This window comes from Choloepus didactylus, chromosome 19, assembly GCF_015220235.1.
Source record: "Choloepus didactylus isolate mChoDid1 chromosome 19, mChoDid1.pri, whole genome shotgun sequence".
NCBI classification, from domain to species: Eukaryota; Metazoa; Chordata; class Mammalia; order Pilosa; family Megalonychidae; genus Choloepus; species Choloepus didactylus.
This window is the reverse complement of record NC_051325.1, coordinates 49008506-49025294: the sequence shown is the minus strand read 5'-3', so window position 1 is coordinate 49025294 and position 16789 is coordinate 49008506. Positions and strand designations below refer to the sequence as shown.

General features: G+C 48.1%; 1 long non-coding RNA gene across 3 annotated transcripts; it reads left to right on the top strand.

Moving 5' to 3' along the window:
• On the top strand, positions 1-12944 carry LOC119515625. Of its 3 annotated transcripts, none has more exons than XR_005213113.1 (5): positions 1-387; positions 2820-3474; positions 5067-5263; positions 9977-10217; positions 10562-12944. It is a non-coding gene; the product is annotated as an uncharacterized LOC119515625 (long non-coding RNA). The 3 variants fall into 3 exon arrangements; XR_005213111.1 differs by having other exon boundaries at positions 10558-12944; XR_005213112.1 differs by lacking the exon at positions 1-387 and adding an exon at positions 1896-1998 and having other exon boundaries at positions 10558-12944.
• The last annotated feature ends 3845 nt before the right edge of the window (positions 12945-16789 follow it).

The following is a 16789-nucleotide window of genomic DNA, read 5'->3' as shown; positions in this document are numbered from 1 at the left end:
GATGGCTCCTTATGCCGGCTGCGGGAAGGGAGGAGGCCCAACGGGATCTCTTGGGATCTGAGCAAGGCTGCATCCCCTCATCCTCCAACAGATTTAACACTCGCTCTCTGGCCGTGCTTATCTTCTGCTGTACCCTACCCTGGCTAGTTGCTCGGACTGGACGGGGGGATTGAGGAGGGAGAAGGTAGTAATTCTACCCTTAAATGGATGGAGGCGGGGGACGCGGTGAGCTTCGCCTGGATTTTATCTCCGTCCTGCACTGGGTAGGAAAAGAGGAGCTATCAGCCGGGACCTCGGCCCCAGAGCTGGCTTTTGCCTGCCCAGCCTGTGCCCCCACCCTCCGAAAACCTCTACCAGCAAAGAACACAAACAGGTTCCGTTTCCCAGGTGCGTGCAAAGATGAAAATGCTTCTAGTCCTAGAGTCAGTTTAGGGAATTATAAGTCTGTTTTCCTCACCTGTAAAATGGGGATGATACTGTTACCTCTCAATGCTATAGTGAGAATGGAGGAAATTATTCTAAGGCATCTGACGCTGTGCCTGGTACATGTTAGGCCCTGGTAGCTAGTAATTATTCTTACAATAGCTAACATAAAGTTAGTCTTGGGGATTATTCTACATGATTTACAGGGATTTTCATTTTATCCTCGCAGCCACTTCATGAGGTAGAATTATTGCCTTTAGCATCCCCATTGTACTGATGCAGACATTGAGTTATAGGTTAAGTTTCCCAAAGTCTCATAAATAGTGTGTGGTTGAACCATGATGTATTAGTATTCTATGGCTGCTGTGACACGTTACCACAAACATAGAAGCTTAAAACTACTCTAAATCATTACTTTATAGTTCTGGAGTTCAGAAGTTTAAAATGGGTCATCTGGGTGCATTTCTTCTAGAGGCTCTGGGGCAGAGTCAGTTTTCTTGCCTTTTCCAGCTTCTAGAGGCCATCCAAATTCCTTGGCTTGCAGCCCCACATCACTCCGACCTCTGCTTCCATTGTCACATGTCCCTCTCAGATTCTGACCCTCCTGTGATTTTGGGGGGAGCTGACCCACATAATCTGGAATAACCTTCCATCTCAAGAATCTTAATCACACAGCAGAGTCCCTTTTGTGATGTAAGGTAATGCAGTCACAGGCAGGTTCTGGGTGAGGGAGTAGGATGTGGACATCCATGACGGACCATTGTTCTGCTTGCTTTAAGCAAGGCAGTCTCATTTGCTCGGCCTGGTGAGGAGGGAGAAACGTGATTGAGAAAAGCCCTGGAGCTGGGGCAGCTCAGGACTGATGGGGTGGGCGAGGTGCACATAACTATAACTGGAGCAAAAAGAGGGAACTTAAGGAGAAAGGTGGAGCAGAGGGCAGGTAAGGAGGGAGATGTCGTGGAGGAAGAGCCAAGCCTTAAAAGATGGCTGGAATTTCAGCAGGTGGCAATGGAGGGTTTTACAAGTGAGTGAAGCATAATGTGCATGATCAAGAGTGACTGGAGCATGGGGGTAAGGACGATGGAGCTAATCCGGGTGTGTGGTCTAGGACCTCACCTCAGCCACCCCCTTCATTTTACAGTGGAGGAAACAGGCCTAGAGGACAGTGTTGCCTGTCCGTGATCACACAGTTGGGGAACACCCAGTGGACCAGGCAGCGGCCTGGAGTGTCTGAGTGGAGTAGGGTCCTCACCTGATGGGGGCACTGAGGGCAAAGGTGAGGCTCCCTCCTTCACTCCTCCCAGCACCACCTTCTCTGGGCTCTTTTTCTTACCTGCAGTCTCCCTAGTTGCCACCAGATGGCGTCTGGAGCCCTGATTTAGAGGTGGGACCTAGAGAGCTGTTTGGGGCACTGGGTACTGGCACTCGGACTGATGCGCCAGCCTGTCCTCCATAAGATCCCCCACCCCCACCCCAGCCTAGAGGCTGCTGCTGCTGTCCCTGGGCGCCGGCTGTATGCTCCCGGGTTTGAAGACCAGCCCCGCTACTTACCAGCTGGGCGCCGGTGTGGACTAGGTACTGGTTCCCTTGCCCTCTCTGATTCTCTCTCACATTTCCTTCTCCTCTTCCCCCTTTACCCTTTTGGATGAGGCAGAATTCCTGATCACTAGTCATGTCCTGCACCAGGGTAGCTGGCCCTTGCTTCTTTGTTTACACCTCCCACCCCCCACCCCCACTTCAAAGGACAGGGGAAGACTTACAAAGGACTCATCAGTTCAGTAAAATATCATCTATCAACCCAAGAACAGAAAGTGAGAACCGAGGTAACACTGAGAGGAGAGTGACATCGCTGAGAAGGTGCAGGGACTGAGCGCAGGTGCCCAGGCAAGTGGGAGGTTACCTGTCAGAACCTAAGACTAGGCACAGGAGACCTACATTTGGGGGGAAGTGGGTCTTGAGCCCAGGTTCCCTGGAGGCAACTGCGGGGGCAGAGGAGGGCAGTAAGCTCATCTGTGCTTGAGATGTGGCTTCTGTGACTGAAGAACTGAATTTTTAATTTAATTAATAGCCCCTTGTGGTTAGTGGCTACTGTAGTGGATAGCACATGTATAGAAACACCAGGAGAGGGAGAAGGGGATTACCTCAAATGGGGTGGGGGCATGGGCCCTGGAGATGGTGAGTAACTAAAAAGGACAATCTTCGGCAGTGGTTGGCAACAATGCCACCCACCCATTGAGCTGTTTCTTATACTCGGTGATCTGCATTAGACGTGGGCTCAGATGGGAATGTGAAGGACAGGGAGGGCCTGTAACCTCAGCCAGTTGTCCTGACTCCCTTTCTGCATTTTTACCTCTTTCTATGTTATCTGTTTCTCCCTCTTCCTCCTTCTGTTCCAGCTCACAGCCCTTTGCAGTTCTCCAGCTGGCATAGCTATTTACTCGCCTGGTGTTTTGGACCCAGGATAGTGAGAAAAGGAAGAGGAGAAAACTATCAATTACAAACCACCTACGATGTGCCAAGGAGCATGCTGTGCTTTGTATCTGCACTGTCTTGTTAGAACCCCTCAATCTATAGAAGGGAAAAGCAAGATCCAAAGATGTCAGTTGCCAAAGGCCACAGAGCTTGTAAGCAGCACACTCGGATTTGAACTCCAGGGTCCCTGATCCCTGAGTGTGCCTGTTTTAAACTCCTACACTTCAGTTCATCAGGGACAAATTTGGACTTTTTCAAGAGACTTTTACTAGAGGAAACTTAAGGGACAGACAAAAGCAAAATGCAAGATATGGAAACAGATGTGGCTGAGTGCTGATTCTGCATTTCAGGGTATCTGGAGCTCATTTAAAACTCTCTGGCTCCAAAAGCCTCTGTTTCTTTCTGCTCTCCATCCTGCCTCGGACAGTCACACCTCCAGCCCAACCCATCTCCTCATCTGCCTCTTCTGGCTGGGTCCATGGTGATCCTTTTTCCTGGAGCAGTGGCTGTAACTTCTGCTAGTCGCCTGTGTCTCTCACCAGCCAGGGAGCCCAGGGTAGGCTGAACTGTTCCTGGCAGGTGAGTTGGGGGTGGGGACTGATGGAGGAAGGAGGCAGAGGAAAATGACAATGCCATGACCAAAATGTGCCAGTAATAATCGAGGTCTGTTTTCTCTGAGATGAACAAGGAAATTTCAAGGTGGTCTCTATCTCCTGTTAGAGAGTGTCTGTTCCTGATTTTGGCTGAAGCTCAAAAAATACATTTCTAGTGGGTGTTTCTTGAATGTCTATTTCTGAGACATGTTAGGTGCTGTACTAGAAGCTGGAAGTAAAATGATGAAAATGTTCTAGGAGGGGAAGACAGCAAATAAGTAAATTAATAAGATTGCAAATAGTGATAAGTGCTATGAAGAGGAATAAACTAGGGTAGGGGCATAGAATAGTGCTGTCTGCTAGAATTGCTCTGATGATGGAATGTTCTGTATCTGCCCTATCCAATCTGGCAGCCACTAGCCTCGTGGATACTGAGTGCTTGAGATGTGGCTTATGTGACTGAAGAACTGAATTCTTAATTTAATTAATAGCCCCATGTGGTTAGTGGCTACTGTAGTGGATAGCACACGTATAGAAACACCTGGAGAGGGAGAAGGGGATTACCTTAGATGGGGTGGGGGGCATGGGCTCTGAGGAGGTGATATATGAAGTGAGGTCCAAATGATGAGAAGGAGCCAGCCTTCCAGTGTTTTAGGGAGAGCGAGAGAGTGCCTTCCGGTGGGAAGACGCACAGTGCTCCATGGTGGAAAGAAGGCCTGCATGGCCAGAGTTTAGTGGGGAGGGGCAGCGTGGTGGGAGCTGATGGTGGGGAGGCAGCAGGGACCCCGTAACCAGGCCTGGGGGGCTGTGGTGAGGATGCAGATGTGTCTATCTCTCCCCGCTCGGTTGGCACTTCTCAGGCCTCTAAGTTTCCTTAGCAATAAGGTGGGTATGGCCAGCCCTCCCTTACCTGCCCCCTTCTCCCTCAGGGCTGTGGAGAGGATCAGCTGAGACAAGGTGATATGCAAATGCTTTGTAAGTTGTAAAATGCTGCCCATAAGAAGAGGGTAGAGCAGCTGTTCTGAGTGAGGTCCAGGACTAGTAGCCTCAGCATCACCTGGGAACTTGTTAGAAATGTGCATTCCCAGGCTCCGCCCTCGATCTGCAGCTTCAGGGCTCTGGGGGTCAGTCCCTGGCTTCACAAGCCCTCCAGGTGATTCTGATGCCCTCCAGGTGATTCTGACACCTGCTCTAGTTTGGAAACTGGGAAAGAGTGAAGACAGGCACCTCCCCCTCATTCTCATGCACAGCCCCCACCCCCCACCCCTCTCTTGCCCCCCCCCCCACTGACTCCTTGACGATGGCAGAGCCAGGAAGATGTCAGTGTTCATCTGTCTAGCCCCCCTCCTCCTCAGGACTGGCTCAGACTGCAGCTCCACTCACGCAGGGTTTTTTCATTTAATTTGGTAAATCAAACCTTTGCATTAAATTTTTAATTATAAAAGCAATTCAGACTCATCACTAAAATAAAACTTGAACAGCTCAGATGGTATCAAGTGGTAAAAGGGACCCCTGACGACCCTAATCCCATTCCCCAGAGGTAACCCCGGAATCGTGGTTTCCTGTGAATCTTTCCAGACGCTTCCTGTGCTCATAGAGGCGGCTGGTCTTGGGCTCTGCCGTCACCTTGCTTGGTTTCCAGTGCCAGGTTGGCCCCTTGTGAGCTGAACGACCTTGGACAAGTAGCCTCCGTTTCCTCATCTGTAAACTGAAGATGATGACGGCACCAACCTTAGAGAAGCTGGGCAACCTCCATGGGCAGCAGGCAGCCCCGTGTAAGTGTTACCTATTACGGTGTGTGTTTCTGTAATTTTCTTTTTAAATAATGGAATCATCCTCTACATAATACCTGTAACTTCCTCTTTTCACTTTCTGCTGGATCTGGGACATATTTTTCCCACGTCAGGACATGTAAATCCACAGGTAGAAGTTGGGTCCTGTTTTCTGTCTATCCTGTGTCAGACCCTTCTTCCTGTTGGAAGAATTCCTCATGAGTCTTTCTGGGAAGGTACAGGAGCCAGTACTCCTTTCCTCCACTCCTTGGAAGCTAGAATGTGGGCATAACAGCATGGCACAGCTGCTCAGAGCACAGACTCAGGAGCTAGATTGCCTGTTTGATTCCCACCTCTGCCACCAGCTGTGTGACCTTAGGCATGTTTCTTAACTGCTCTGTACCTCTGTCAAATAGGGCCCCGTTTTCTCATGTGTAGAGGGGAGATGGTAATATTCCCTATGCTGCTGGGTTATTGTGAGGATTAAGTACAATAATCCATGTAGCATTCTTGGAACAGTGCCTGGTACACAGTATGTACAAAACATGAGTGTTTGTAAATAAAATGTGTATCTGGGGTTTACTAAATCCTGACTTCCCCTTGGGGCTGTGAATCTTGAAGAAATGAGGCAAAGGTGCAGGGATCAGAGGGAAGTCATCAGTGCAGGTGGTGGTGTTGAGAGTTCAGTGATGGGATCCTAACCAGATCACTCCTGCTGGTCATCTTGTCTGGCTTTCTTGGTTTCTGACCATTACTTCTGTGAACCACCCCCTGACCTCCTTGCAAGGCTTTCATGCTGCGCAATTTCAGGAGGCCTCTCATTTAGATGGAATACAGTGTGAATAGTGCCCCTGGAGTTGTGAAATGGTCTCCCTGCTACCCTTCCAATAGAGTCTTTTCTGCTTGGTTAGCCAGGTTAGGTATGTCTGTCACTTTCTGCTAAGAGCTCTGACCACACATGCCTTCCTTCTTTGTAAGGGCTGCACACGATTCCACTCCCGTATGATATACACGGTTTCACCGACCCGCCCATTTTTAATGGCCTTCTGAGTAATTACAGCTATTCTACACTCCACAGACAGACACAATGTCATGCTTCTCAGAGCCTGTTTTCTTATTTTTAGGATCCCTGCCTCTGACCCCACCCACCCCCAAGACACCCAGCAGGGTGGCGAGTGGCTGAGTCCACAGCTGCACCTGACCTGGGCCAGGTGTGAGTCTCTGTCTGCTTGACCCAGACAGGACTGATCAAAGGTTTTAGAATAACTGAGAGCTTAGTGGGCCAGGAGAAAGTGGTGACTCTGGGGTGGGGGCGGGTGAGGGCAGTCAGCCAGGGTCCCTCATGCTCGGTTCCCTCCCCCGCTGAGCCAGCCCTGCCTCCACAGTGCAGGTCTCCGTCACCTCACTGAGAATGGAGGGAGCACCAGCAAGGTCTGACACCTTGAGGAACCAGTGACTCGTATGGGCCCCTCCCAGGGGTCCTAGCACTTTAAGAGTCCTTGAAAGGAGGGAGCAAGAGTTAACCCAAAGGGAGCTCTGTTGGTGGTAAATTCAGGGAGCCAAGGCACATACGTGATCCGAGCCCATCCTGCCACCCAGGCCCCGTGATGGGTTCTTTGTCCTGTTACCACTCTGGGAGGCAGACAAGGGGCTGTGGCTGTTCTCATTTTATAGAGGGGAAAACTCAGGGCTGCACAGGGAGAGTAGTTCTCATGGCACCACCACACCCAGTTTAGGGATGAGGTAACTGAGGCTGGAGAGGGAGATAGATGTGCCCAGACTCATGCAGTGAGCAGATCTATGCCCAGGGCTCCCTCCACTCCACCAGGAAGTCCAATAATGGGGGAAATGTTTGGGGTGAAAGCAGGGGCCTTCCCTTGACTGCTAAAGGGCTGAGGGAGTGGAAGGAGAGAAAGAAGTCGGGGACGGACGGACTAGGGTGACCGCTGGGGAGCCCTTCGTGTCAGTTCGGCTACATTCCAGAAGGCTGTGAGGAGACGGGGTTGAGGACAGCAGGTATGCGAATTGAAGAACAGAAACCATGACAATGATACAGTCGCTGTGACTAATGTTTTGGGTGATTCACAAAGCAGTTCCCAGCCTTCATGGCTCGGCTCAGCCCCATTACCCCCCTGGGAGGCAGACCAGGGGCTGTGGCTGCTCCAACTTTACAGAGGGGGAAGCTCAGGGCTGTACGGGGAGAGTGTGGGCACCCTGCTCACTGCACCAAACAGCCGTCAGAAGAGACGCCTGTTGCCAGCTCCAGGGGAGGAGCTGCAGCGAGTGAAGCATGGGTGACAGCAGAACAGTGCCTGCCCCCAGGAATGCAGTCCTGGTTTGCAGGTGTCTGGGTGGCTTGGCCTGCAAAAGCGTGACTCACCCAAGACATGGTGGAGCCACATTGCTCACATGGAGGAGAAACAAAGCAAGGTCAGTGTCACCTGCCAGTGTTGGTCCCCTGTGGCTGATGCACGGAGACATCATGTGCCTCAAAATGAAGGCCTGTTCCCTCCCCTCCAGGAACAGATGGCAGCAGGGGTGGGGTCAGGTGCAGCCAGCCTGGGGTGTTGATATGTGCTCAGGGCAACTGGGGAAGGGGTGCACGGGGGACCACTACCTGCTGTGGGATATACCCAAGGATACAGGCAGCTCCCATTCACCAGGCCGACGTGTTTGGTCCTGAGCACTGGGTTTATTTGTGGGTCACGGAGAGAGGCTGCAAGCTGTGCCCCACTTCCACGGAGAGGTTGTTTCTCAAGATTACACGTCAAGCTGCCCCTTGTGCTGGGCAGGGCCTCTTGGCCCCCAGCCCAGCCTCCTGCTGCCTCACCTGGGCCACAGCTGGGAGGGGATGAAAGTCAAGCTCTCTGGTGACCACCTGGCCAGAGAGGGTGGGGTCTTGTAGGGGCTGCAGCTCTACCCACCCACACCCTCTCCAGCTTCATGATGAGTGTCAGACGGGGGTCCGGACTGAGGGCTGGGAATACCAGAGCACACAGGAATCTGGTTGGAGTTGGGGCCAGTCCCCCAGTCAGCCATGCGTCCTCCAGGTCTCCCAGACCCCTCGCTCCCAGCTGAGCTGTGGCTGACGTGTGTCATGGCTTTGCCTTGGAATGTACTTCTTCCCTCCAGCCTGTAGGTGTGAGGGTGTGTGTGTGAGTGTGAGTGTGTGTATGAGAGGGAGTGTGTGTAAATGTGCACGTGTTGGATGAGTGTGTGTGTGAGTGTATGAGGTGAGTGTGTGTTTGTGACCACCTCTCCTGCTGGGACCCTCACTTGGGCTGGCTCCTCTCTGCACCCTCCCGCTCCCCTGGCTCCCAGCTCAGCTCAGCATCCATTTGTCGGAGAAAATTAGCCTACCTCTCAGTTAATGTCCACTGAGCACCTATTATGTGCCAGATTCCGTGCTGAGGGTGCTCAGTTCTATTTTCATTTAAGCTGCACTTCAACCCTCTGCAGTGGGTTTTATTTTCCCCCATTGCCCTCCCCTCCCCATTTGAAAAATCATTTCTGGCTCAGGATCGACACTGCTTTCTAGCTTCATCCAAGTTGCAATTTTATGTTTTGTATTTTTTGTGCTTCTTGCTGTTTGGGGGTTTCAGAGAGGAAAGTGGGACCATAGCAACTTAATTGTGCCGTCTTTGTTCGGAACTTCTTGTCTTACTTTTCTATTAAAAAATCATTACTAAAATGTGCTTGCCCTGCTATTGTAGGGGCCACACCTGGGTTCTGGACAGTGGGGCCACGTACTCCCGAACCCCAGGCACCTCCCTCCTTCCCCTACCTTGGCTAACTTCAGTATTTGTATCAAACCTAGAAACCACACAGAGAGAAAAAAGCAGAGAGTAGACAAGTAGACAAAGTGCCTTTTGTGTGTGTGTGTGAGGTGAGCCTGAAGGGGCCAGTGTGTTATTAGAAAGACTCCAGATGACAACACAGTGCAACAGAAGCTCACCCAAGACCTTGTTATAGTCACCATCGGACACCATTCATGCCCCTCTTCCCAGGAAGGAGGAAGGTGCCACATGCATTCCAAAGAGTCATGTTGCCTCTTGGAAGAGAGCAGAGGAGTTGTTATTCTCCTCATTTCTTAATGTCTTCTATCTCCATTGTGATTTCTTGTAATTACCAGAAAAAATTAGCTGCATTTTCACAACCCAAAGATAACTAATAAGATTTTGTTATATATAACTAAAAGTTTTATAAAAGGTATAAAGATTTTTAAGAAATTTGATACATATTGCCGTCTTGCTTTCTAGAAGGAATGTGAATGCATGCATGCATGTGTGTGTGTGTGTGCACGCTTGTTTTATTGATTTGCACTTAACACCAGAGAAAGTCATTTCAAGAATGCAGTGTATCCCATGGAAAGAGCATAGGTTTTAGGGTCAGGCAGGCCTGAGTTTGAATCCCTGTCCTGCCACTTTCTAGCTGTATGGTGTTGGAAAAATTACTTGTAGACCTTCTGAGTCTTAATTTGTTTAAACATAAAAGAGAGATAATAATAGAACATCCCTGTGTGTGGCTGCCAGCCCCAAAGCATGGGTTAACCGAAAGCAGCAGGTGGAGCACTGATCATAAGGGGGTGGTAATATCAGGGGTAACTAGAGCAAACCCTTGTTGCGTAATTGCCATGTGCCATACCCTTGACAGTCATTATGTTAGTTAACCCTCAGAATTGGCTCATAAAACAGGCATTGTTTTTTTCCTCATCAGACAGCTGGACGAGATGAGGCAAGGACCTGAATCCACTTCTTCATGCTGCCCCAATAAATGGTAGTGAGATAGGAAAGAAGCCGGGGGCTCCGTCTACGGCTGGTGGGATCTTATAGAGGGATTTTTCTGGGACCTGACAATGGGAAGGATACAATGAACCTGGTGCAGATGGCTACATAACCTGGGATGAGAGGCCAGGCCTGGAGACTTCCTACAGCAGAAGTGAAGTATATCAGAAGAGGTACGTGCTGTGGAGATAGGAGGATAGACCAGAATAAAGGGGCAGGGCTGGGATGGCAGGAGGGGAGGGTGGATTGCTGGGCCAGAGCAAGGGTGGAGGGCACCTTGGAGTGAGTATAGAAATGAGAAATTGGGAGGGTGGAGGGAGAGCATTAGAGGATTGGAGCCCTGGGAGGGGCACACCTTAGCTGGGACGCATCCAGGATCAGTTTCGGTTGGAGCCTCATATTAAGAGGTGGAGCGCAAGATTGATCCCTGCACTCACTGTGTGGGTTCATCATATTTCAATTTAGGAAACGACCGGGACTTCTCATACTTAATTTCATAATCATATTTTGAAGGTAGAGAGAAGTCAAAGACAACTCCAAGTTTTTTGGTCTGGATGACTAGAAGGATGAAGTGGCCATCAGCTGAGATGGGCAAGATTGTGGGTGAAGCTATTTTGGCAGGTATGAGTAGGATTTCAGTTTTAGACCTAATACATTTGTGAGGTGTATGAGGCATCTAAGTTGAGACATGAGGTGGGCAGTTGTATACATGAGTTTGGAGATTAGGAGAGAGGTCTGGGCTGGAGATGGAAGTTGGGGAGTGTTCAGCATTTAGCTAGAACTGAGGGCTCTAAGGGTGAGATATATTGGATGTGATCACAAAGGAAACAAATGTGTGGATAGAAAAAAAGGAGATAACTAGGAACTGAGCCTTGAGATCCTCCAACATTCAGGGTTTGGGGAGAAGAGGAGGAACCATCAAAGGAAACCGAATAGTGACCAGCAAGAAAGAAGCAAAACCAAGAGGTTGTGGTGTCCTGGAAGCCAAGCAAAGGCAGTAAATCAAATGCTCCTGATGGGTCAGCTAAGCTGAGAGCTGAGAGCTGACCATTGGATTCAGCCACCTGGAGGTTCCTGGTGACCTTGACAAGGACATGCTATCAGGGGAGTGATATGGTGGGGGTGGGGGAAGCAGATCAACTGGAGTCAGCGAAGGAGAAGATGGGAGGAAAGGAATCAGCAGGCGAAACTCTCTTTTGAGAGTTTTTTCTGCAAATGAGTTTTATTTTCTTCACTAAGAAATTGAACTGAGTCTGAACAGAGGTGATTTTAAAAAACTTTTTTATTTTAGAATAGTTTTATATTTAAGAGAAGTTGTGATGATAATACACCAATATGATTGGACATTGACTAATGAACCAACATGGACATATTCTTTTAACTCAAGTCCATGCTTTATTCCATATTTCCTTTTATCTAATGTTCGTTTCTGCTTGAGAATCCCATCCAGGATAACACATGCGGTCATTATGCCTCTTAAGCCTCCTCTGGATGGTTCCTTGGACTTCCCTTGTTTTTCATGACCTTGACAGTTTTGAGGAGTACTGATCAGGTGCTCTGTAGAATGTTCCTCAACCGGGGATTGACTGATGATTTCTCATGATTAGACTCGGGCGTGGGTTTTTGTGAAGACCACAAAAGTGAAGTGCCATTAAAAGAGGTAATTTCAAATCTTTGGGCTGGGACTTAGCCAGGCTCAGGCGGCAGCTGTTTGGAGAAGCAGGCTCAGCGATGGTCTCTTCTTTCCAGCGGGCTGGAGGAGGCACGGTTTGAACTGGTGGAAAGGCACCAACATGAAATATCAACTGTAGGAGAGGGTCCCAGGTGCAGTGTGGGGTGGGGAGTGGACAGAGCTTTTTGAACCAAGAAAAAAGAGGGTGGAAAAGTGGAGTTCAGGCTTTCATGGTGTTTGTTGGGCTGGGTCTTCAGCATTTTTGGTTCCTGAACTTGATCGTATCAGCTTCTTCCGAAATGTTTATGTTCTGGGAACTGAGTCCATCAACCAAATGCAGAGAAAACAAACTAAAGTCTACCCAGGGGCTTATAGTTTATAACACACTGAGAACGAGCATGACCTCGTTTGACCTTTACAGTCCTTCCTAGAAGTAGACATTATTGTTTCCATTTTGTAGCTGAGTCCAGAGAGGTTGAAAGAGGGTCCCATAGCCAGCAGAGTAGGGTCTAAAATCAAGGTCAGTTTAAGTGAAGTCCAGAGTTCTCACCACTACTGGAGAGAATTCTAAGCCTGAAAGATGACCTAATAATTTATTATAGGGAGTATCGACCTTGCCAGTGTCCTCAGCACTCAGGTATGATGTCTGGAGACTGTCCCCTGCCCTTCCTTCTATTAAGGCACACAGGAAGCCCAATTGGTTACTTAGAATGTTACTCAGTCTTTATCATGCATGCAGATGGGAGTGCCATTGAGCACAGCTTTCCTGGAAAATAATTTTGCAGTAAGCACCAAGGACTTTACAAATGCTGGTATTCACTGACCCAATAATTACACTTCTGAACATCTGTTCCAGGAAGTATGGCCTGGTGGAAATAAACTAAATATGGAAAAAAGTTTTTTGCAGGATGATATTCATGCCAGGGTTATTTAGAGTGGGGAAAACTGAAAACAACAAGAACATTCAACAACAGGAGACTGGCGACATAAATCATGGTGTATATTTTCACTGGATGGAATATCAGATGGACATAAAAGTGATGTTTATGAAGAGTTCATAATAACATGTGCTTAAAAGTAACACGTGAATTTGTTCTAGAATATCTGGGTGTAAGAAACATTTCATTTGATACTTTTCTTAAAATAAATCTGGTTCTTATCCCTCCCCACCCACTCAGCGAATATATAAATTATTTACATTATTGGGTCTCCCTCTCCCCTATTCCCATTGAATTCTACAAGAATCTCAAGGCTTCTCAGGATCCCTCAAAACAGAGAAACAGCCTGGTCCTTAGTCACAATGGTCACCTTTGTTCTTTTTGGTACACAGTGCAGCTGTCAAGTGCAGCCCTCCATCATCTGCTTCAGGAAGAAAACACCAATATCCACCCCACCCCCCATCTCCACCCCAGTGGAACTCTCCTTTGACCATAGATGTGGCCACAGAAACCTTTACTGCTCCCTCAATCCAAGATATCTCTCAGAATGAGGCATGGGAACACATCACTGAGCCTCAGCTTTCTCATCCATGTAATGGGACCATAAAAGTACCTATCTCACACTTTTATTGTGAGGATTAAATGAGTGGCGGCCTGTGGAGTTGGGCCTCAGCTTGATCTGACCCCAGAGCCTGTAACTGGGGCAAAGAAAGCCAGTCAGATGGTCTCAGGAGCTATTATTTTTCAGATTGTGGTGGGGCCTTAAAAATAATTTCTAAATTAAAAACTTTTGCTCTTTAAAAGAAACTGTTAAGAAAATGAAAAGTTAGTCTCTGGAACTGGGAGAAAATAGTCACAATACATGTATCTGAAAAGGATATATAATCAGAATATATAAACTGCACCTATAACTCAATCATACAAAGACAAAAAAACTTAATAAAATAAACAAAAGACTTTAACAGGCATTTAACAAAAGCAGGTATATGAATGGCAATAAGCATGTGAAAAGATGCTCAACATCATTAATCACCAGGGAAATGCAAATTAAAACCACAGTGATAGATCACTGCATGCCCACTAAATGGCTAAGATAAAAAGATGTTGGTAAGGACACAGAGCAACTAGAATTGTTACACATTGCTGCTGGGAAGGCAAAATGGTACAACCACTCTGGAAAACTGTTTGGCAGTTTCTGATCAAATATACCTACTGTATGACCAGTAATTCCTAGGCATTTATTGAAGAGAAATGAAAACATATTCATTTCAAAGAAAAATGTTTTTCTTTTTCTATGAAAAAGAACGTTCACAGCAACTCAATTCACAATAGCCCCAAAGTGGGAACAGCTCAAATGCCCGTCAACAGGAGAATAGATAAACAGATCGTGGTATATCCATGTAACGAAATACTATTTAGGAAGAAAAAAAGAAAAAAGGAATGAACTCTGATACAGGTAACAACATGGATGAATCTTAAAAATGTTGTTGAGCAAAAGAAGTCAGACATAAAAGATTGCATACTATATGATTCCATTTATATGAAATTCTAGAACAGGCACAACAAATGTATAGTGAAAGAAAGCAGATCACTGGATGTCTAGGGCAGGGGATGGAGGGGTGGGGAAATTGGTTATAAAGGAACATGAGGGAACTTTCTAGGGCAATGGAAATATTCTGAATCTTGTTGGGGAAGTGGTTACATGTGTTTGTATTCATTTATCAAAACTTGTCAAACAGTACTCTCCAAATTTGTACATTTTATTGAATGCAAATTATACCTTAAAAAAAGATTTAAAATGATTCCTGTTCTGTTTCATAACTGAGAGGATCGCCCCCTGGCCCCAGGCCCCTCTCATGGATAGTGTTCAGCTCTGATTGACAGACGCTTAATCTCCAGTGATCTTTTCTCAAGGTCTTGTCAGGTTCTCAGATCATTGCCTAATGACAGATTGCAGCTTCCTCCATTGGGGATTTGATGAGGGATGCCTTCCTCTAAATCCTTGAGGGATTGCCAGAAACCACCCCGGTGTATCTCTGACACCTTCCCCCATCACTTCTGGGGTGGATGGTTGGTGGGAAGCATTCGAGCTCCCCTCCTTTAGCTGTCTGCTTCCCCGCCTTCTGCCCCAGAGCTGGGCCTTTGCTTCCTTGCCAGGCTGCAGGTCTCATCTTCTCCGACACCTCAAACTCCTCTCCGTTGAGGTTTCTTCCCTGAGGAGAGGCACTCCTCAGGCATTGAAGAGTATCCTGGGAAACCTAATAATTGTTTAAAAAAAATCAAAAGGGCAAGTCAGGAATGGCTCAGGTGGGGAGTGGCTGGGCCACCACAGTCATCTCCTGAGTAGGAGGAGATCTTGCAGTCACATCTGTCACCCACTGATCATTGGGGACTATTTGAATGATTGATCCTTCCTTGTTTTCCCACCTTTCCCAATCTTTCGTGTCCAGCTCAGCAGAGGTTTCTTTTCTGTGACCACTGTCATGCAGGCATCTGGCCACCCCCCCAGTCTCCTCAGGCTCAGGGCTCCTTCAATCCCTTTAGCTCAGCCTAGTGTAGGTTAGCAGTTTTCAAAGGGCCTTTACTAATTAAGAACAACAACAACAACCTACGTAAAGCCCAGACACGGTGTAGTGACACCCAGGAACAACTGCAGACAGAGAGCAGATTGGTACCTTCCTCAGGGCACTCCTTTGCTCATTCATGCATTCCACAAAGTATTTTCTGCATCTAATGTTTATTGAGTAGCTAGTATATGTTAGGGCCTATGCCTTGCGCCTAAGATAAAACATGAACCAAACGAACCACGCTCATGCAGCTGACAGCCATAATTGTTGAATACTTACTGTGTGCCACGTGTTGTGTTAGGTTGCTGGGGTTACAGAGGTAAACAAGATTGAGCCAGTCCTACTCTCAAGGAACTCTTGGTCCAGTGCAGGGAGATGCAGACTAAAGGTAACTATAACCGAGAGCATAGAAGAAAGGGAGGTTGGAGAACAGCAGAGCTCATCTCATGTAGTCAGGGAGATCAGAGGCTAAGAAAGAGCCAACCAGACAGAAGCATAAGCTAGACTCCCACAGTGGTCTTAACCATTTTGGGGTCCAAACCATTCCAAGACTCCAGTGAAAGATATGGATGTGTGAGCTCACTCCTCTGAAAAAAATGTGTATGCTATTTGCATATAATTTCTTGGTGCTTAGACCTGCTCAGGGATCCAGATGAAGAAGCCCTGGCAGGATAGAGTCTTAGGGCCAGGTGGAATCAGAGGTGAGATAGATTGGCCTTAAGGATTCCTCCTCCCACTCACCCACAGGAAACCTACTCGAACCTGGCTGGGACAGGCCCATGGGCACGGGGGCTTCCCTCACTGGGCGATCTTGAATCTGGGGCCAAGGAGGAGGCAGAGGGCATAGTAGTTCCTGCAGACCCAGGAGTGCCAAGAGTTAGTGCTCGGAGGCGCTTCTCCTTTATCCAACTCAACACATTCTTTGCATAGGCGGGGAAACTGAGGCTCAGAGAGGGGCATTACCTTGGCCAGGGTTACTCAGTGAGTCAGTGACAAAGCTCCAAGGATCCAGGTCTCTGGGCTGCCAGTTCAGAGAGGAAGGGGCAGCAGGTGGAGGGACTGCAGACAAGGTTAAAGACGGCATCTGCTAGGCCGGTGGAGGGAGAACTGCAGACTTAGAGGAGAGAAGGACCAGATGGGGCTCATCTCCCCAGAGACAAGAATCTGAGCTGCCAGATGAATTTGGCATCACCTTGAGCTCCAGGTGGGTGGGGACTGCAGTAAGTACAGTGGCTACTGTTTTAGAGCACACACAGCATGCCAGGCACTGGGCTGAGTGCTTTATGATGGTCCTGCCATTTGCTCCTCACGGGAGTCCTAGATAGTGTGTATGATTATGGACTTTTCCCATAAGTTACCCCAAATAACAGAAATGTCTTGATTTCCTCAGAATCATACAGGAAAAAAATTGCAGAGCCAGACCATGAATTCAGTTCATTCCAATTCCACAGTCCACTCTGTTGAATCGTATCCATGTGCCTTTTATTCATGGTTGTCTCCCCAGTGCTGGGCACATAGTAGGCCCTTTGAGGGACTGAATGAACAAACAGAACTCAGGAGGAGGTGTT